This window comes from Eptatretus burgeri, chromosome 5 (assembly GCF_056783735.1).
Source record: "Eptatretus burgeri isolate ZD-2024b chromosome 5, Ebu_testis_v1, whole genome shotgun sequence".
NCBI lineage: Eukaryota > Metazoa > Chordata > Myxini > Myxiniformes > Myxinidae > Eptatretus > Eptatretus burgeri.
This window is the reverse complement of record NC_140965.1, coordinates 113,487,141-113,507,395: the sequence shown is the minus strand read 5'-3', so window position 1 is coordinate 113,507,395 and position 20,255 is coordinate 113,487,141. Positions and strand designations below refer to the sequence as shown.

At 43.7% G+C, this 20,255-nt stretch overlaps 1 long non-coding RNA gene across 1 annotated transcript in view; it reads left to right on the top strand.

The window, feature by feature from the left end:
- The window catches only part of LOC147027186 (uncharacterized), a 35,550-nt gene extending 18,745 nt beyond the window's left edge, over positions 1-16,805 (top strand). Inside the window, exons 2-3 of the long non-coding RNA XR_015058724.1 lie at positions 6,120-6,269; positions 15,920-16,805. This is a non-coding gene — a long non-coding RNA (uncharacterized LOC147027186). The remainder of the gene's footprint in view (positions 1-6,119; positions 6,270-15,919) is intronic.
- The last annotated feature ends 3,450 nt before the right edge of the window (positions 16,806-20,255 follow it).

Sequence of the window (20,255 nt, the reverse complement as noted above, 5' to 3'; positions counted from 1 at the left end):
AATTAACGTTGCGGTACGGTGGGTTGTTTTAAAACCACGAACGCCACCCAGTCAACCACGAGTTCCAGTGTCCACCGTCTAATTATTCCGTTTAACTAGAGGTCACGTGGTTACCTGGGCGGGGAGCATGCACTCCGCAAAGCATTAATATTATCTGATGAGATTTTAATTAGGGCGGCCGAGTGTTTTAACCGCTGGTGCGTGCCGACGATTTTTTGGTCAAATCTGTGGTAATTACCTCCCAGTCTATCTCAGTTCGGACAATGCTAGACCAATGGAAGGAAAGGATAAACACGGACAGGTTGGAAATCGACAAATAATTTATCAATAATAAAATAAATGAATGAAAAGAACCTTTTATTTGCTGAGTAAATAAAGAATGAATTTCAAAGCAAAATCAATCAAAATGCCAGGAAAGAGACAAAGAGCAGATGCTTATCGGGAGTTGACTGACAGCTAAACACAGACGGGTACCCAGCAGATCATTCAGGGGGAGGGAAGGGGAAAGAATCGTCTCGCTCACCAGAAATTCGTCCGTGAAGCGAAAACGTTCTGAAATGCGTGTGTGCGTGTCACGTCCGTCGCCAGCACCCAGCTTTGTCGTACAGCTTCTCGCGGGGCAGCCTTGAACGCCAGTCGATGTCTGGAGGGCACCGAGATCGTCCGTCGCGGGTTTAGACCCTGGTGTTGTTGGTGATCGACCCATGCCTCACTTGTTGGCGGTGCTGCTCACACCCACACGCGCACCACACACTCGCTTGCCGAAGCTCTGGGAAGGGCGAATTGTCTCGTCGGCCTTGGTCAGACACCCGCTTCTTGGTCACTTCTCTCGCCCTTTGCTTTTTCCTCTCTCCTTTCGCTTTTCCTCTCCAGAACATATCTCTTTCTCTTCAGAACGTCCCTCTTTCGCGCTTGCCTCACTTTTTATATCTCAGAACGTTTCTCCTCACAGAACGTCCCTCTTTTGCTCTTTCCTCACTTTTTTATATCTCAGAACATACCTCACGCTTTCTCTCACTCGTTTTTATATCTCCGGCCCGTCTCCACGGGTGCCGTCTGCCCCAAGCTCATCCCGCCCCACTGAGGCACGGTTACTATGACGACCCGTGCGCTCTCAAAAAAAGGCGGGTGTCGGAACTCGCGAAAGAATGTTGCTGAGGAAAAAATGAGGGCGGGCTTCAGAGCTTGCGAAAGAAATGTGTGTAAACATGTCTGTCGTAAAGAAAAAAGCTTCCCATAAGAGAGGGGATCTATCCTTTACCTTTCTCAACGGATCACATTTAAGATCCCATTAGACATGGGGATGGGGCTAATCTGAACATGCTTTGAAGGAAATAACTGTCTGAGGACCTGGATGTGTGGATGCATTCATCAGACCGGATTCTAAAATCCATAACAATATTATATATATTTTAAAAAACTTCGGAGTTCCTTGCCTAAGATAGTACAACCTGCTGGAAAGACAACAATCTTTGCAGCACTTCACACATCTTGGCTTTTTGGGAGAGTGACCAGACGGAAGCCATCCCGAGAAATATGAACATGACTGCACGCCTGGAGTTTGCAAAAAGGCACGTGAAAGATTCTGAGAGCATGAGGCAAGGTATTGTGTGGTGTGATGAGACGAAAATAGAACTCTTTTGCCTGATTGCAAAGCGCTACATCTGGTGGAAAGCGAACACCATCCCCACCATGAGGCATGGTGATGGCAGCATCATGCTTTGGGGATGCTTTACAGCAGTGGGGACTGGGAGACTTGTGAGGATAGAGGGAACAATTAATGTAGCCAAATACAGGCAAAACCTTGAGGAAAACCTGCTTCAGAGTGCAAAAGACCTGAGACTGGGGCAAAGATTCACATTTCAACAGGACAATGACCCCAAGCATACAGCCAAAGCAACATGGGAATGGCTTCAGAACAAGAATGTGAAAGTCCTTGAGTGGCTCAGCCAAAGCCAAGACTTGAATCCCATTGTGAATCTGTGGAAAGACTTGAAGATTTCTGTTCACTGACACTCGCCATTCAACTTGACAGAGCTTGAGCAAATCTGCAAGGAAGAATGGGAGAAAATCCCCAAATCCAGATGTGCAAAGCTGATACAGACAAACCTCAGAAGACTCAAATATGTAATCACTGACAAAGGTGCTTTTTTTCAGTTTTTTATTTTTATTTTTTGTGTGCAATATCGAGGCTCTCATGAGAGCTAACACACAGAACGTATAATAAAGGAAGCAGGAGACGAGGGGATGGGAGAGGGAACCACAAATCAGTGGGGAACAGAGACATTAGGAGATCTGTGGATGGGAGAAGTATAGGGTGGGGTACATGGGGTATACAAGATGGACACCACAGGGACAATGACCGCAAGCATACAGAGGGGGTTGAATACTTATTAACGCAAGACATTTCAGCTTTTAATTTTAAATTAATTTATAAAAATTTCTAAAAACATGTTTTCACTTTGTCATTATGGGGTATTTTGTGTCGATCAGTGACAAAAAATTTAAATTTAATCCATTTTAAATTCAGACTGCAACACAACAAAATGTGACAAGAGTTGAGGGGTGTAAATACTTTCTGAAGGCACTGCATGTGTCCCCCATTTTATACAATGACGCTCAAATTATGATTCTCAACATGTTTTTTTATGACTGAAATTGGAATGCGACGCTCTTGGCAATATTGATTCAAGTTTGGTGACTCAATGACTCTTTGGACTAGTTAGTTACCATATGATACACAATGGTGGTAATTCCAACCACATCATTATGCTCCATTTGTGCTGTGACTCGGATATTTCCAGAAAATGACCAAATTAATTTGTGTACATCCACACGAGGTGTAAATAACCCCCATTATAACACTTATTTTGTTTAAAAAGTAAAAAATTATTATTATTTTATTAATTTATGCCAGAAAATCTTATTGCAATAGATAAATACACAAACTCCTTTTCGATGAAATTAAAATTTGAAGACATACGGTGGAAACATTCCGTTTACACTATTTCTTGCAGAAGCATTGATTGTATGGTTATATATGTTCATGTGAAAGTGACATTTATCCTGATTTCAGTACTTATCTGTTTGTACAGTAATATATCTTTTCAACAAAATACATGAATAGACACAAGTCAAGGTGCGCAAGACAACGTAGTTCTTGTGAACTCAAATTACAAATCATATATTATGTGTGGAGCATAGTCATGCAAATTGTTGTACATATAATTGAAGGAATGCCTCAGAGGTCATCATCCTCAATGTCACAGGGCTCATCTTCTGCAGAACTGTCATCACTCTCGACAGATGTTCGCTCATTGTCACAGATACTGAGTTTGCACATGTCAGTGCACTTCAGGCCACTGGCCGTGGATACACACTTGGGAAGCTTGAACCTTTTGGGACAAGGACAAGCCAGTAGCTCCAGTACAGCTTGAGGTGCGGGTTGTTCATCCATCTAATATACTGCCACTTAGACATGTCCATCCTGGGTTTTCCAGCACCAACCTCTCCCTCCCCCAATGGGAAGCAGTGCCTCTGCGTTCTCCTGCAGACTCCTCTGGACACATTTTTTTTATCACAATTTAAAAGTTATTTGTGGCCATTATATTTATCACTGGTGCATAATATTTATACCATTATATGAGGAATTTAATATCCTCACCAACAATATACAAAGCTTTGGTGAAAATACTTGTATACAATCTTTATTCACCATAAACTGACAATGACGATATACATCTTGGGTGAAAAATCTGGCAATTGGTGAATGTGAGAAAATCCCCAAATGCCGATGTGCAAAGCTGATACAGACATACCCAAGAAGACTCGAAGCTGTAATCGCTGCCAAAGGCGCCTCCACAAAGTATTGACTCATGGGGTTGAATACTTATTATTGACACAAGACATTTCAGCTTTTCATTTCTAAATAATTTGTAAATATTTCTAAAAACATGTTTTTACTTTGTCATTATGGTGTATCTTGTGCAGATCGGTGACATTCAGGTTAAATCGGTTAAATTCAGTTCAGATCAAGAAGAATTCAATTAAATTTAAAGAATTCAATTCAGATCAATAAATTCAAGAAGAAGTAAAAATTCAGATCGGTTAAATTCAGGCTGTAACACAACAAAATGTGACAAAAGTCAAGGGGTATGAATATTTTTTTTTCTTCTTCTTCTTCTTCTTCTTCTTCTTTTCTTCTTCTTCTTCTTCTTCTTCTTCTTCTTCTTCTTCTTCTTCTTCTTCTTCTTCTTCTTCTTCTTCTTCTTCTTCTTCTTCTTCTTCTTCTTCTTCTTCTTCTTCTTCTTCTTCTTCTTCTTCTTCTTCTTCTTCTTCTTCTTCTTCTTCTTCTTCTTCTTCTTCTTCTTCTTCTTCTTCTTCTTCTTCTTCTTCTTCTTCTTCTTCTTCTTCTTCTTCTTCTTCTTCTTCTTCTTCTTCTTCTTCTTCTTCTTCTTCTTCTTCTTCTTCTTCTTCTTCTTCTTCTTCTTCTTCTTCTTCTTCTTCTTCTTCTTCTTCTTCTTCTTCTTCTTCTTCTTCTTCTTCTTCTTCTTCTTCTTCTTCTTCTTCTTCTTCTTCTTCTTCTTCTTCTTCTTCTTCTTCTTCTTCTTCTTCTTCTTCTTCTTCTTCTTCTTCTTCTTCTTCTTCTTCTTCTTCTTCTTCTTCTTCTTCTTCTTCTTCTTCTTCTTCTTCTTCTTCTTCTTCTTCTTCTTCTTCTTCTTCTTCTTCTTCTTCTTCTTCTTCTTCTTCTTCTTCTTCTTCTTCTTCTTCTTCTTCTTCTTCTTCTTCTTCTTCTTCTTCTTCTTCTTCTTCTTCTTCTTCTTCTTCTTCTTCTTCTTCTTCTTCTTCTTCTTCTTCTTCTTCTTCTTCTTCTTCTTCTTCTTCTTCTTCTTCTTCTTCTTCTTCTTCTTCTTCTTCTTCTTCTTCTTCTTCTTCTTCTTCTTCTTCTTCTTCTTCTTCTTCTTCTTCTTCTTCTTCTTCTTCTTCTTCTTCTTCTTCTTCTTCTTCTTCTTCTTCTTCTTCTTCTTCTTCTTCTTCTTCTTCTTCTTCTTCTTCTTCTTCTTCTTCTTCTTCTTCTTCTTCTTCTTCTTCTTCTTCTTCTTCTTCTTCTTCTTCTTCTTCTTCTTCTTCTTCTTCTTCTTCTTCTTCTTCTTCTTCTTCTTCTTCTTCTTCTTCTTCTTCTTCTTCTTCTTCTTCTTCTTCTTCTTCTTCTTCTTCTTCTTCTTCTTCTTCTTCTTCTTCTTCTTCTTCTTCTTCTTCTTCTTCTTCTTCTTCTTCTTCTTCTTCTTCTTCTTCTTCTTCTTCTTCTTCTTCTTCTTCTTCTTCTTCTTCTTCTTCTTCTTCTTCTTCTTCTTCTTCTTCTTCTTCTTCTTCTTCTTCTTCTTCTTCTTCTTCTTCTTCTTCTTCTTCTTCTTCTTCCTTTTCTTCTTCTTCTTCCCTTGGGCTGGTAAGCACAGGAAATTGCACTTTGGTTTGAGAGTGGTTGACAACCTCCTGTTCTTTGTGAAAGACATATTTTATCCTTCAACCCCGCTGTTAGTGTCACCCCACCCCCATCCTCCACCTCCCTTGCTCTACAATTTATTTTGTTCTGTTGCATCCTGTTGAGTGGTCTAGCTCTTCCACCAGCCTGACTTTGCATACTATAAAATAAAAATGCTCTCGCATAGTGATTGCGGAGAGCATGTCGTTGCTTTTGCAATAAGTTTGGAATTCCATGCGGGCTGGCCTTGATGTTGTGCTTTGAGGGTGGATTATTTCATTTATTCGCACCTGTTATTGAGTGTTTATACCTGTTCCTCCCATGGCTTGAGGCATGCAACAAGGCCTAATGGCTGGACGAGCACGTCCAACCGGCCTCTTTTTTTGTACAATGTTGAGGCTCGTGGAGGAGCGAGAAAATGAAATGGATCAGGGTGTAACAGAACAAAAGGAACAATCGGAGAGGGGGGGTGCAAACACACCAGCAGCAGAGATTAGTGACAAAATAGTGGGAGATTTGGGAAAATTAGGAATGTGGGGAAGAATGAGGGCCAGTGGAGGACACAGAGGACACAAAATAAAAAATATATTTTGCTACTTTTTTATTCCATTTTGCTTTGGTGTACCTTGTTTTTCAGGAGAACAGGAAAGGTGAAGAAACTTTCCAAATGGTGACTATGCAAGCAGAAGAATTGAAGGACATAATGGCAAAAAATGTGGAAAAAGTGTTGCAGAGAGAAAATAATCTGGAAAACTTGCTGATGAAAAGTGAAAACCTGGAGACCTCAGTGAGTTCTTTATTTTTATTTTATATATATATATATATATATATATATATATATATATACACTTTGTATACACTGTCGAGGCTCGTATGAGAGCTAAAATTTACACACTTCGTAGGGTCTTGTGCATGTTCAAGCTGTTTCTCAGTTATTTCATACCATTTAATGAACTGTACGGCTGTTACGAGTTAATGTATGTGGTTGTATTCTTTGAGTATACCCTCAGTGGAAACTTATATTCCAATACAAGAGGTATTGCATTTGTAATGTGGGCTCCACGCTTTCGAATAGTTCTGAGTTTTTAATGGTTGAATTATTACCTACACCACGGAAGGTGGACAGAGGTTATGTTTTCACCCCTGTTTGTCTGTCTCTGTCTGTCTGTCTGTCTGTCTGTCTGTCTGTCTGAGGAAGGTATCAAAATGTTGTGGATGGATTTATGACAAAACTTGGTGGATGAGTTGGGTCGGTGATAGGACGAATTGCTTAAACTAGCAGAGTACCCACCCTACAGGCGATCTTGTTCCAAGCATGCAACACGTTCTTCTGAAGCATACCTTTATTTGTGCGGTGTATAAGCAAGTGACAGCTCTGTATAGGAAAAATAAATAACCCGGGTTACATGTCTGAAGCAAAAACTTACCTTCTGCTTATAATTCAAAACACCTCACTGCACTGGAAAACGTGGGGACAGGAATACTGTCCTGTAAATGGTGGAGACTTGTAATACCCTCCCCCACCTGGAGGCGGTGCTACACGATACACATTTACATGGAAAACTTGCGCACCTCCCTCACCCCGCCCTCCCCCCAAGCTCACCGGCAAAGATATAAACACGCCTATACATTAATTGGGGTCATGCTGATCCTATGTAGCAAGTCTGGATTTCATTGGGCCTGAACTGTATGAGGAGTAGCGTGACAAACCCACAAACAAACACCCAAACACCAGTCCGTGAATTATAGTCCGGACGTCAGGGGGTGATACACGCACCTTAGGGTTTTCCTTCCCTTTAGTGTACGTATGTAGCCTGGTGTTGGCTTTGTAGTTAGGGTGGCGGCTTGGGATCCTAGGGTCCTGAGTTCAAGCCCCGTTGGCCACTGAATTAATTACACCAGGAGGTTGACTCAGCCTGTCATCCTTCCGAGGTCAGCAAAATGAGCACCAGTGTACTGGTCAGGGGGACACTGCATCAGCTGCATAGCCGCGTCCCAACCAATGATGCAACCAGCAGCCACAGGCTGCACCCGATAGAGAGGGAGAGTGTACGTATGGTATTTGTGGTGCTGAACCCAGCACGTTCTCCAACAACTGCAATCCAAGGTTATGAAGGAGCATGCAGGTCAGCTATCAAACAAATTAATCCTTGTCAGCAGGGGTCAGTGACTTCTCAGTGGCGTTACAGTGAGCTCATCAACAGCATAACGTTTTTGAAACTTGTATTTCAAATTAACAGATACAAAGTCAAATGAGGAGGTTCACCATTACATACAATGCCCAACTCCGATTCCCACATTGAGTTGTTTCAAGACTCAAAGGAATTCTTTCCCGATCTAACACAATCTTAATGAGTTTGAATCATGCAGATTAATCGGCTCCATGCATTAACAACCGCTCTGTGCATTCATTAACACCTTGTTCACTCATCGGAGTTGAATCGAGCATGAATACGATCGAACACACACAGCTCGTCACATGTCACCCATCTCTCTACACCTCCCTCTCGCGGGTTTATATAGTAACACAGAACAATTCCGTGCCTTCCAGCAAATGTGATTCTAGTCCAAACTGGAAGTTTCATCTAAGAACGTTCCAGCACCTTCACGTATCTCACCAGGCAGTTTACAATAAAATACTGCCATCTACAATCAAAATTAGCTCATTACATCAAGCCGTTTACATGACAATTTACCGATCCATGCTAAACGAAACTTATAACATGCAAGGATCAATTTTACTCATTCATGTATAGGCATTTACTAATGCTTATTAAAATACCACAACATCTAGCTTTTAACTGATAACGGAACTGGATCAGAAAATAAAATGATCAATATATTCATTTATTTTGAGGGAGCCTCGTGAGTGGAGAAGGCCAATGGGACAACCGTGTGCCTCGTGGTTGCAGCACGTTGATCGGCAACTCAAGGAGATGGGGATGGGCCAGGCATCTGCCTGGGGGATGGCCAGACAGGGCCCCTGGAGTAACGACGGAAAGTGGATGCAGCGACGTGCTGTTACGGCACATGCACCCGTACCTAACCTAATATAACCTAACCACTGTACATGAAGCAAAAACATGCGTACTGCTTATGTGCATATTGTCGTGGGGCTGGTGGCCAAGGTTGATTTTCCCTGATGCAATTTGTGGTGATGGGCGGTTAACACCGCCAGCCGCGGACAGCTGAACCTCTCCCTTGGAGGCTTACAGCCGAAACTCTTGGAGATTAATGCGCGCAGGAAAACAGTTAAGCGTTGCACCAGGACAGCACAAGGGCGTCTCTCCTTGAACCCCACAACAAATATACCGATGCAGCTTCTTAAAATGAACACATTTAATGCAAATAGACAAATATTTACATTGGACACTAATAAATGTAATAATTATATGTACGTCAGGTAAATTAAACTCCAAGTCGAGGCTCCTACACACACAGACTTAAATAAAGACAGGGGGAAACAAAATAAATGAAAACCTCTCCTTCACTCTGGTACTGAGCTTGGCCCAGAGATGGTCTTTGTGGAACTTGGAATTGAGGCGCTTCTATTTTCACATGTAGACTTGCGCAAAATGGTGCCAAACTTCTATCTCGCAGCGGGAACAAATGTACGTCAGGCAATTTGTGAGTGGTATTCAACACCAAGGTTCAGAGTCCCCATGCAACTGCTTTGTACGTCAATCGTCCTCACCGACCCGCTATTTGACATACACAAGGCTCGGGGTCCATTCCTCATGACCCAAGCAAGAGCCAAAAGCCAGCTTCTTGCTTCACGCGAACCAAATCGCCTCAACATGAATACAAGAATCGGACGTCTTATTCATGCATCGAAGGAAAGCCAACCGTAAAGTCCTTTTCTTACAGGCCATCTTCTAGCTACGTTCTTTCTTGACCGCATGTGTCCCTCACTCCACACTCAACCATTCCTCTTCATGCTCTCCACTCTCTGTCTTATTTGATATGCTGCCCCCCACGCCCTCTTCCTCTTCATGCATCTCACGTCGCGCCCATCAATCGTCAGCCTTGGAGGTGGGACTTCTGCCTGCTCCGCACGTTTGGCTCGCTTATAAATGCAAAATCATAAGAATAGGTTACAGGTGGGCAAACACATACTGGGAAAAGTTATTCTCGCTCCCGAGATAATTAAGACCACACCATCCCCTGTGTGGTGACAAGTAACACTTAAGCTCACAGTTTCCCCACTTAATTACATCAAGATGTCTCCTACACGTCCACAGACCAAACAACTCTATTCAATCCTAAATTTCCGATTAAATTCCTCCATCTACCACCACAACGGTAACAATATATAATACATCGTGGTTATATACCTGGGATCATTACAATAGCAATAGGCCATGGCCTGACACCCAGGCCTAAAGCCTGCCATCTATGCTGCTTCACCAAATGGCAGCTCATGATTTTGATTTTCTGCAAATTCAGGCGAGCTGTTAAGCCAATGGGGTGAAGGCAATCTGTTGGCACATACATACTGTACATACAGTATGTAGTCCATAAACGAACTGGATTTATATATATATATATATATATATATATATATATATATATATATATATATATATATATATATTGTTACGGTTGTGGAAATTCGCATTACACAATAAAGGGTCCTCAGGTGAGATATATCGATAAGTTCATTTGTAGTTAGCCCAAACCTGTTGTATAGAGGTAATATATGTGATTTATCGGGCTGCAATTCTTTGAGTTCGCCGTTTTTCTGTTCTATCGTTATTTTGGACCGTGCGAAGGCTTCAACCGAAGGCCCCGTGAAAGGCCTACAACGGCGCGCAAGTTTCCCCGCCTTTTTTGTGGCTCCGGGGGCTGACGGGAGAGGCTGCGAGAGCTCGCTGGCGATTGGTGGATACGGGGTGTGAGGCGGCCGTGAGGAGAAAACGCCCCTTTTCGAGGAGCTTCTCGAAAGGGCTAGAGGAGAGGCGGAGCCAAAAACGGGGCGGAGCGAAGGGCAGAGCCCCGCGCTGCGAAGGGCAGAGCCCCGTTCCATAAAGGACGGACACGGGCGGGGCGCGCTTCCTCTTCCTCTTCGTCCTGGAGCTAGTCTCGCCGTTCGTCTCTTCCTCTTCGTCCTGGAGCTGGTCTCGCCGTTCGTCTCTTCCTCTTCGTCCTGGAGCTGGTCTCGCCGTTCGTCTCTTCCTCTTCGTCCTGGAGCTGGTTTCGCCGTTCGTCTCTTCCTCTTCGTCCTGGAGCTGGTCTCGTCGTTTGTCCTGGCTGGTGGTCTGGTCTGGTCTTCTGGCGGTGCCAAGGTCTTCTGTCGGTGCGGTCCCGAGACCCCGCTGGCGGGATGGAGCGTCTGCCATTCCCCTCTCCCAACACCGAGCATCAACGGTCCCCCCCCCCTTTATCCGCGCTGAGATAGCGCCGGAAACCCCGTCCATGGCGTCGAGCTGCCAACACGTGCCGCGCGAGGCACGAGCTCACCGACCATGCCGGAGGAGCTGGGAGCTGAGGTCGCAGGAGGAGGACTCGACGTGCGCAGGGAAGTTACTACTTTTCTTTTCTTTGCTTTTTGTGTAAATGTGCGTGTGTGGCGCTGTCGGACAAGTAGAACTGTGTAAGTGTTTCCGTGCATGTAAATAAACCCATGCTTTTATTCGGTTTTAACTTTGCATTTTCTTTTGTTGCATTATTCTTTTGCTATAAATACGTGCTTCCGTGTGTCGTGCATTAAATGTGCTTGTCCAATTGTTCCCCCGTTTCGCTTCATCCTTTCCTCCATTGAAAGTTCCATCTTGCATCACATAAGGAGTTCGTAGTGGGTTTAAAACACCCGGTAATTAATCGGAACCATCAAGGCCAACGATCACTCCGCTCGGTTATCCCTGTAATACAGAACGAACCGCTTAAGCGGTTCGTGTCCGGAGTCGGCCTGTGGGTGGTACGATCGTCCGGTCGACCACTCGCGCAGATACTTAGGTAGGTCGAATTTGGCGAACAACCCTATCCTGCGCGGGTGGGCAATTGGCACGATCGTGGTGAGGTTAAACCCCCACCCATGACTGGCTCCGGGCGATAGTTCTCGGAGGGTCATGGCTGAATTGTCCGTTCCGGTGGGCGAGGTGGCCGCCATTCGAGTTACGTGGCCGATCGCACGCCGGGCGGGCCAGAATTCGCAACACTGGTGTCAACGAGCGGGAAACAAACTCTCCCATCTCCAAGCTAAATTCACGGGGATCGGACCAGGGGTGAGTGGAGCGACCCCTGATTCCCTCCAAATTACGAGCAATTTAAATTTAATCTCTTACGAGAAATAAGATGGAGTCTCAAGGCGACCGGGTGCCGGAGGTAGAAATGTATCGTGTGGTGTATTGGCATGGAGCATTGTGGAGGAGTTGTGATAGTTGTCACGTGTCTGCAATGCATATAGCTGTTCGCACCCCCTGGGGACTTGTAGCACCAGTTAGCAGCATGTGGTATCATTAGCAGTGTCTTATAGGTCGTGTGCCTGAAGGGTGCATTGAGTGTGTACTAAAGCGGAGTTACGTGCATCCTATGCCTACCCTCTCGCTCGAGGCAATAAAGCGGAGTTGTGTTACCCTCCGGCTCGTGTCTGCCTGTTCGCACCTCGGCCACGACACCACATATATGTGTAGTAATGTAGGATTCATGGCCCGGGATGTTTCTTTCTGGGGAAGCTCAACCCCATATTCTGAGCACGGACTTTATCGGCAGGCTGAGTCGCATAATGGCGGCGCGATCGCACCTCAGCGCAGCATGGAGTGAGCGGCTATTTATGGCGCGGCGAATGGCGCAACACGAGGCGAGCGCTCCCAACAGCCGTTTCAAACCACGTGGGCATGGCAGGCGAGGCAGGCGGACATCGGCGGGCTTTGGGAAGAATTAAAGGAAGAATGGAGGACCGAGCTCGAAAAAGAAAAAAAACACGAGCTGGAAGTAAAACAATTAAAGATAGAACTATTGGAGAAGTTAAGACAGGCCAAGGAACTGGAGGGAAAAGTGGGGGAAATAGAATTGAGGATCCATAAATGGGAACAAGGTACGAGCGAGATGAGCGAGAGAATGGAGGAGGAGCGAATTAGTAACTCCAGGGATAGAAAGCACATGGAAGAAGAATGGGAAAAAAGTTAAAGCAACTAAAGTGTGAGGAAGAACAAGGCGTTCGGGACAGAAGAAGACTAGAAGAAGAGGTAAAAAGAGAACAGGAAGATAGGGAACAATTGGAAGAAGAAGCAAGGTTGGCGTATGATGAGATGGAGGGGAAAAGGGATGAAGAAAGGAAGGAAAAATGGAAAAAAGCTTCTGAGATACTGAAACACGAAGCCAAAGAGAGGGAATTACGAGACGAGCTGAGGACGTTGAAAGAAGAAAGAACGACAGCAGAGAATGAAACGTTGAGGAACTACACTGTACAGATCAAACAGTTGGAAGCCAAAGCAAGGTTGGAGTGTGCGGAGATGAGAAAGGAATTGGAAAAGTAAGCTTCTGAGTGACAAAACGAGCTGAGGATGTTGAGAGAGGAAAGAACGAGAACGGAGAATGAAACGTTCAGGAACCACACTGTACCGATTGAACAGCTGGAAGCAAAGGCCAGATTAAAGAATGAGGAACAAGAAAGACTACTGAAAGAACAAGGAATGAGACAGGAGAAAGAAATCAGTCAATGGAAGGAAATAACGCGATTGCAGAATGAGGAACAAGAAAGACAGTGGAATAGAAAACTGAAAGAGTATGAATTTGAAACTGAACGACAAAAGAAAAAAATAGGTCGGAGTACGAGGAGAAAGTGAAGGAGCAAGGAATGAAGCAGGAAGGAGAAATCAGTCAATTGAAGGAGACAACAAGATTGGAGAGGGAAGAACGAGAGGAACTGTGGAATAGAAAACAACAAGAACATGAATTTGAGATCAACCAATTGAAGGAAACTATGAGGTTGGAGAATGAGGGACAGGGAGTGAAAGAAATTAAAAAAGAAAGACAGGAACAATTAAAAAAGAAAGCAAGGTTGAGGTATGCAGAGATAATGAAAGAGCAACGACTGAAACAGGAAGAAGAAATCAATCAATTGAAGAAAACTATGAGGTTGGAGAATGAGGGACAGGGGGTGAAAGAAATAAAAAAAGAAAGACAAGAACAATTGAAAAAGAAAGCAAGGTTGAGGTATGCAGAGATAATGAACGAACAACGAACGAAACAGGAAAAAGAACGAAGCCAATTGAAAGAAACTATGAGATTGGAGGCTGAGAAGCATGAGGAACAGTGGGAGAGAAAACAAAAACTATACGAGTTTGAAATTAACCAGCTCGAGGGTAGAGCAAAATTTGAGTCCACGGAAATCGAAAAACTCCAGAGGGAGAACGAATAGCTAATGGGGCTCAGAGAGGAAGAACGACTCCAATGGGAAGGAAAATGGAACCAGGAAGAAACAAAAAAAGGACCAAGGAGAGAAAATGTACAGACACGGGAGATAGAGGGTGAATCGGACGGGGGTAAAGACGAGCACACACACACGGAGGTAGTGGAGGACAATGGGGGTGAGCTGGCGGACTGTGTAGGGACCCGGTGCGAGCAGCTGGATGGCCTCCTTCGGGAACAGAGAGAGACGCTATTCTCCCTTGAAGCTGATCACGACCAGGTGGGTTCGGTCGTGCTTTGCGAGGTCGAGGGGAGGAGTGCTGCGAACGGGTGCACGCCGTGCTTGGGGGGAAAAGAGGCCCCGGAACCCCTTGTGGTGGCGCGAGTCCCCGGTGTGATTGTCCCCAGCGTGAATGTCCCGGTCTGTGTGGACGAGACCCCAGGTGTGAGTGCGCCCCCGTGTGTGGAAGCGGCCCCGTGTCTGAGTGGTGTGGTTGCGAGTGTGCTGGAGTGCGTGCCTCCCAGCACACCGTGTGTGAGGGAACCACGTTTTCGAGGGAGATGGCACGAGTGAGTGAGCGGCGGAGTGTGAGGGAGACCGTGTGTGTGAGGTCGCTGTATGTAAGGGAGATGTCGGTCGGCATGCGTGAGCATGCAGCCGCGTCTCCCGGGGTGAGTGGAATGTCGAGATGTGTGAGTGTCGTAACACGCAGGAGTGTGTGCGTGGAATGGAGATGACGGCAACAGAGGGACAGAGGCCGAGTAACGGTCATAGCTATTTTGAGCACCGCGCCAGGTTTACCCAGCAGCGAGCGCGAGGTTCGGCCGTGCTACGCACGAGGCCGCCACGTGCGCGGCTGCGCAGGTGAAGCCCGGTCCGGAAACACACGCGGTGGATTTGCCGATCCCGCGGACGGACAAAGGTTAGGCAGGATTACGGATTTGGACTGGATGGGTTCTCCACGCGATCGTGTGTGTTAAGCTCCAACGGGCAGAGCACATGTGTTCGCGTGGGGAACCCCTCGAGACGTGGGGCTTGTTTTTTTTTAATGCGCAGAGTGGCGTCATGGCTGCGTGTAGGGTTGGAATCTGGCAGGAGGGTGAATCCCTGCCGGATGGTACCGTCCAAGAGGGACGAGGGAGGCGAACAGCTGCCATGATGTCACGGGCAAGGTGCGCAGATTTTGAGTTGCCGCGCTGGTGCTGCGCGAGAGGAAAAAAAAAAGGCAAGCCTCGCTTTCGGATGAACAGGATTCCCTGGTGCTGTTCCAGGTGCTGTTCCATTGTTGCGCTGGTCAGACACCCACACGCGCACCACACGCTCGCTTGCCGAAGCACTGGGAAGGATGAATTGTCTCATTGTTGCGCTGGTCAGACACCCACACGCGCACCACACGCTCGCTTACTCAAGCACTGGGAAGGACTAATTGTCTCGGTGCTGGTCAGACACCCACACGTGCACCACACACTCACTTGCTCACTTGCGGGCTTGCACACTTCCTCTCTTGCACACTTCCTCTCTGGTTTGCTTCTTTCCTCACGCGCTTCAACTCTCGCTTTTTTCTCGTTCTCTTCTCTCTCCTCTTTCTCTCGCCTCATAACGGACCTCCAATTCGTTTTTTATCTGCGGGCCGTCTCGGCGGGTGCAGTCCGCCCCAAGCTCAACACGCCCCACTTGCGCAAGGTTACCATGATGACCCGTGCGCTCTCAAAAAAGCGGGCATTGGCGCTCGCGAAAGAATGTTGCTGAGGAAAAATAAGGGCGGGCGTCAGAGCTCGCGAAAGAAATGTGTGTAAACATGTCTGTCGTAAAGAAAAAAAGCTTCCCATAAGAGAGGGGATCTATCCTTTACCCTTCTCAACACATCACATTTAAAATCCCATTAGTCATGGGGATGGGGCTAATCTGAACATGTATTTAAGGAAATAACTGTCTGAGGACGTGGATGTGTGAATGCAATCTTCAGACCGGATTCTGAAATCCGCAATATATTAGGTATACATTTATATATACATGCAGACACACAGAGACCTCATACTATCATTATTTGTCTTGTTTACAATGACATTGTCCCTATTTTGCAGACAGATCAGTTTGAGAAGATGACGACAAAAGTTCGGCGGAAGTCAGAGAGAACAAATCGCAAGCAAACCTGCATATGTGTCGTGCTTGCTATTTTCATCGTGATTGGTGTTATTTTCTTTTTCATTTTTAGGTGGCTACCCGATCATAATAATCCTTCTGCAACCACCTTGGCACCCATCCAAACAACATTTAACAATCAAAGCATGGCAGGGTTTTAACAGTAAAAACAATATGCTGTAGTTTGGCTGCAAAGGATGCACTCATTGGGTGATGTTTGTTTCATATTCTTTGTATTTCTATTTTACTGATGTGGTTAAGCATTGTTTTTAAATATACTGTATGAAATTCATGCAAGTACATGTCCCGTGTTTGCCATTTTACAAGTGGAATTGCTTTTGATTTTGGCTTTGATTTAAGGGCTAATGGTTGTACCACCATTTTTGAAGGAGATAAAGTTATCGACTCTTATTTTCCACTTATTATCAGCTACATGTCATCAAAAAAATATTTTTTTTTTAACAGATGGTCTTAAACTCTTGAAAGATATTCTGAAATTATGTTTTTCACATTCCTTGTAAAAGTCATGGCATCCCTCACTTGTATTGGCATTCATAGCTGCAAGTACACTTGTATTGGCCTTTGAGGCACAAAAAAAATTATTGGCCTTTTCTTTGCACAAACTGAGATTCCAGGTTGATGTGTTAATTTGTCTATATTCATGTCTTTTTAAATATCTTAAAAGTACACCGATGTCTGTTAATTTATTTGTGCTGCATGTGATATGTACACATGCTCCACCTTATGAGCTGTTGTCACTATAAATAAACAAAAAAAGAATAATGTAAATATTTTTAAAATAATAAACCATTCTTCCATTTATTGGAATTTGTTTTCATGTTTAATTCATTTGGATTTTCATGATACAGTACATACAGTATATATGAATCTCTGGTTTTTTTCACATTTCATTATCATGGAATACTAGACGACCCATGAACCCGTTGGGTTCCCGTTGTGACAGCGGTTGATGAAAAAAATCATTTTAGATGAAAAAAAAGATAGCTCCAGCAAACTATTCCGTTGAGGTTGTTTGCATTGATCAAATAATCCCGAAGAGTACTTGACTGAATCGGGAATTGATTTTTTAATAAGTTTTTTTTCGTTGCCCAATTTGAACGAAACTTGATATTGCGCGTCAGTGTGAAAAAAAAATGGAGAAAAGAAAGTCGAATAAATTATCGTGCGTTATCTTCTAAACACAATTTTATTTATTAATGAACACAGAAGTATTAGATCAAAATGGCGATGTTTATTTTATGCTCAAAAATAAATCGTTCTCCGTCTATACTAAATGTTTGAGATTTTTTTGAATAAATCATTTCAAGAAAAAAAAAGATAGCTCCAGCGAACACTACCGCTGAGGTTGTTTACATTGATCAAATACTCCCGAAGAATACTTGACTGAATCGGGAATTGATTTTTTTAATTATTTTTTTGTTGCCTGATTTGAACGAAACTTGATACTGCACACCGCAGGAGAATGGTGAGTAAGGTGGCCCTAAAATTTTTGTGCTATCTTGTACCGTTTTGGCTGTATTTCAGGAACATACATACATACCTACATACATACATACATACAAGATGGGAGTTTTAGTAATATATAGATGATCACTCTCTATATATAGGGATGACATGGGAAAACATGGATGCCCATTCTCATGTGTGTAACATGATACGCTTAAAGACGATTCTGGAGTGAAGTATGCCTGCTGTTGGCTTCATGGTTAGAGTGGTGGGCTTGGGATCCTAGGATCCTGAGTTGAAATCCCACTTGGCTGTTGAACTAATACCAGGTGAGGTCGGCAAAACGAGTGCCAGCTTGCTGGTATCCTGTGTCTGAGTGGTGACCCGTCCAGGATTGTGTCCAATAGCCAATGAGACTGCTTAGGCAGCACCAATGCTCTACACAGAGTATGGTCCCAATGGATGGATGCAATAGGGTGAAGTCGTAAGTATTTAAAAGCCATACTTTTTATTCTCGAACGTTTTCATAACTCGCAAGAATGAAAAATTCACCAAAAAAATTGCTGAAGTACCAGATCGAGAGATGGCAAAATCGTCGATTTCTTCATCCTCAAAATGTTGATAAACGTCATCGTGCCTCGCAAAATTATAGCTGAAGCAATTGCAATGATTAAAACTGAAGGAAGCGACATTCTCTCTTGGATATTGCACCCGTACCATTGCAAAAAAATAATAATAATAATCGGATTTTAAAATTGATACACCACAAAAGCACACCGAGGCAATGTCACGTTGGCATGACAATGCACGGCCTGGTTTTACACTCTCAGAGAAAATGGCCACCGTAGCTTTGTGAAGATGGTACAGTGTTTTGTTCCAGATTGGAATCACCAATTGGACTTATATCTGCAGAATTTATAATTTTCCCAAGGAACCAAGTGGTAAGCAATGGTGGATTAAAAAAAAGAGTGATTTATCACTTTTATTCATCATCTTCTGTCTCTTCCTGTGTTGTAGTCCTGCATAAACTCATGTAAATGGCATTTACCCACATTTTTTTTCAGCACCTCAGCATTTATTCACTTCATTTTTTCCAAAGAATTGTTGATCAACTTCAAAATCATCAGCAATAACTTTTTTAATAACTTGTAATAAATGACGGAACTGGGTGGCTCTGCAGCCAGACATGACCACGATATGGGAATGATATATTATTAGTGTATTTAAGTGCCCTCAGGAGCAGCAGGTTTTCCTCTCAGATTTTTCTGTATTTTGCTCCATCCATTTTCCCTTCCATCCTGATGAATGAGTGCCTCAGTCCCTACTGATGAGAAACATCCTGATAGCATGATGCTGCCACCACAATGCTTCACAATAGGGATGGTGTTCTTTGGATGATGCGCTCTGTTGGGTTTGCACCAAACGTAACGTTTTGTATTTAGGCCAAAAAGTTTCATCTTGGTTTTGTCAGACCACAAAATGTTTAACTGAAAGGCACTGATAAACCACACATTTGAGCATGGCATAGAATGCGTCCTTTATGGTGAGATCACTCGCCTCAATCGGAGCATATACCGAGACCAGGGAAATGACACCCAAGGAGTGACGAATCCTTTGTCTTATGTTCGGGCTTCTTGGGTATTGACTTCGGATGCCAGCCTGTAACACACTTTCACAAGCCAGCCATAATGGCTGCTTTGATTATAGACAATGTAATGAATATTCCAATCAACACAGACAATCCTGTGAGCAGCAACCTGAGAATGGTTCCACCCCAACCTCCAAACAATCCCTGCAACCATGTTCCGATCTTCCATCCTGGATTCTAATCATGTTAATTTGCAGCCTCCTTTCTTATGTGTCCTGCTAGGTCATGGATTTTCTCTGAATTTTATCTGGAATATACGTACAACACTTTGCCAATCACAACACAAGTTCCCCCTTTCTCAGCTAGAATCATGTCCAAAGCCACTCTATTTTGCATTGTCATTGTCCTTAATGCCACCACCTCGGCATTAACCTTATCAAAGCCATCAGTATTTTTGTTTCCTATTACTTCTAATGATGCTGCCATTTTAATAAGTTCTCTCCCTGCTACCCAGGCCCCATATCGGGGGAAAATTATCATTGCTGCATATTCCCCATTTGATATGCTCCTCTTACGTCGTTGCTGAGTTACCTTAGATAATTAATGGGCCAGTGATCAAATGCATGTGTGGCACGACACAGGCCAGGTAACAAGACCCGGTCCAATTGAGTGACAACCAAGGAGAGGCTATATGACAACCAAGGATAGGCAATTATGACGTCGTAACAAACGCACATGTGACATATAGAAGGGCAATCTTCAATGTCGCGACGTCACAAGATATGCCTCTGCCAACATTACATCCCATCATTATACATACTTGTACCAAGTTTGATTTGAATCCCTGAACCCAGATTCAAAATAATAAATAATTCCAGCTGCCAGACCATGCATCTGATGAGGTTGAAATTTAAAACCTATATTACCCATGACTATTTCATCATAACTTGATGTTTCACGTCGTTTGATGAAGCATTTCAAGAGAAAGAATTTTCAAAAGAATTTCGGTCAAGCCAATATGGCTGCCTGATCATGTGATATTGTTTTTTAACACGTTATCCCCAAGGCATGAGGAACATGTGAGTGAAGTTTCCCCTCGGTTTCTCAAGCTGTTCTTGAAGAGAGGATTTTTAAATGTTTTTATTTTTTTTAATGATTGCTGCCAAACCATGTGACTGATAACATCATAGGTGGATAACTTTTTGTCCCTCATGAATCGGCGA